The sequence below is a fragment of the Aedes albopictus genome, chromosome 3 (assembly GCF_035046485.1).
Source record: "Aedes albopictus strain Foshan chromosome 3, AalbF5, whole genome shotgun sequence".
Classification (NCBI taxonomy): domain Eukaryota; kingdom Metazoa; phylum Arthropoda; class Insecta; order Diptera; family Culicidae; genus Aedes; species Aedes albopictus.
In genome coordinates this window covers 357441640-357443857 of record NC_085138.1, presented here as the reverse complement: position 1 = coordinate 357443857, position 2218 = coordinate 357441640, and the positions used below count along the sequence as shown (strand labels likewise).

Here is a 2218-nt window from a genome sequence, read left to right as displayed (position 1 = left end):
TTCTCTTAATAATAAAATTAATTAAACAGAAACTCCCCTGTTTCAGAACAATAGATCCACGCGACAATTTATACTTTGTTATTAAATTTACACAGAACATTGAACATATCAATAATGCGTACTCCCTCCTTTGTTCTCAATAAGCTCGAACAGCCTATCCGGCATACTTTTGATCAACCTCTGATATGTAGATGCTAGGACTCCATTCCATGCTGAAACGACCGCACGTTTAAGATCTCGAATGCTTCCGTACTGCTTATTATCGGCATACACTGCTCTTACAATCAACCCCTACATGTTTTCCATTGGGTTCTGATCAGGAGAACAAGCGGGCCACTCCATAACCTGAATATGGTTTTCACGAAACCAAGTCATGGTGGCTCGACTTGTGTGAACAAGGGCGTTATCTTGCTGAAAAGCCCAATTTGTGTGATGATGTTGTAAAAACGGTAGCAGATTCTCTTTCAGAAGCTCGGTGTATTCCTGACTATCCATTCGAGTTGACGGAAATGCAATCGGTAATAATCCGTCTTGGCAAAACGCTCCCCATACCATCAAACTGCCACCCCCGAAATTCCTTGAAGAGAAGTAACGTGGTTCTTTCCGCAAATCTCTCCAGTACGAAGAAAAGCCATCCGGTCCATCCAAGCTAAACTTCTTTTCGTCCGAGAAGATCACCTATAGAGAGTCAAATAAACTTAATTTAGACACTCAATATTTAAACAAATTAGTACCTACTTTACTCTAATCTCGGCGCATGTTATTGCGAGCAAATTTTAACCGCGCTTCTCTATGACGACCTAACAGCCGAGGAGCATGTTTTAGTTTTTCACTTTTGATGTGTGGGCATTCTTTTAAGACTCGATGAATTGTTGAACGCGAAACGTCCAGTGAGAGTTCTCTTGTAACGACCCTAAGTCGTTATCACCCTTACTAATCCATATTAATTAGGATTCCTCAGTAGATATAATGTAATTGTCACTTATGTGGAACATTGGCACTTTTACCCTAGTAGCGATAAAGTTTGCGTTTAAATGTAAAAACAGTAAATATAATGTGTCGCCCGAGCACGCACATGTGAATCAACGGTTCACCGTTAAGATAAACAAAGACCTAGAGGTCAGAACGCTCCGAGCGAGCACATTGGAATCTACGAACCACCGTTAATGTAAATAGTAAATAGCGAGTCACGTGGGGTTCAACGAATGTTCGTTAACACCCAAAGGTATGAACTAAGTAGCCAAAACAGACGTGTACAGTCATTAATATTACTTGAAAGCCAACTTATAAAAGACATTACTATGTTCAGAGGGAGGCAGTCAGTATGTAGTCAGTTAATAGTTGAGTTTATAGAAGACAGTTGATAGGAGTTAGTCTATAGGGAAGTCTAGATGGGGAAGTCTAGAGAGTGAAAGTGAGAGCTGTGCTCAAGTGTTAAGTTTTAGTTTTAAGTGTTTTAGTTTTATAAGAACAATGGACAATATAAGTGAAGAAAGGAAGTGATGTAGCAGTTATCAATTTGATGACAGTACCATGGGGGGAAAGGGAAATAAAGTACATCTTTTTGTACACTCTCTTTATCTGGCTCAAGCTTTTCAGTGAGTTGCTTGCGGTCCTTATAATTGCCCGTTTTGTGCGATCGGACAGCTTCTTCCTCGGTCCTCCCGTTTTCTTACTGCCGTATAGTTCTGGATCTTTTAAATAATTCACTACGACATGATGGGACCTTTTTAAACGATGCGCGATTTCACGAACCGTCAAATTGTTCTCTCTATATGCCAGAATCTCACCTTGTTCAACTTCTGATAAATATGTTTCTCGCGGCATATTATACTACAAGCTTACATGTCTCAATAACCAAAACAAAACTGAGCACAGATGCAGAAACAACGCCTTGATTCTTCTGCTTGTTTTTGACCAATCGACACCGTTCGGCATAAGTTATAGTTGAGCGGCCCGGCCATACGCATCCTACATATCGTAACAACAACAAGAAATGCCGTCGGTGTCGACCTGAATTGAACCTAAGGAGTGTATCGGAAATTAACTATAAACATTCAGGATGCTCTATCTCGAAGCATGTTTGGTCTTATCATTTCTGTTCTTCTATCAAATCTTCACAATACAGTCAAGTTAAGAACAGCCTGAAAAAAATTGAAAAATGTTTAGCATTATTGAAAATATTGTAGAATGAATACATCTCACAAATTAAAGTTTT

The 2218-nt window shown here is 39.4% G+C and overlaps 1 long non-coding RNA gene across 1 annotated transcript; it reads right to left on the bottom strand.

The window, feature by feature from the left end:
* Positions 1 to 457: 457 nt before the first annotated feature.
* On the bottom strand, positions 458 to 875 carry LOC134291728 (uncharacterized). The gene is made up of 2 exons (XR_009999254.1): positions 739 to 875; positions 458 to 678 (listed from the first exon to the last, which is right to left on the bottom strand). It is a non-coding gene; the product is annotated as an uncharacterized LOC134291728 (long non-coding RNA).
* Between the last annotated feature and the right edge of the window lie 1343 nt (positions 876 to 2218).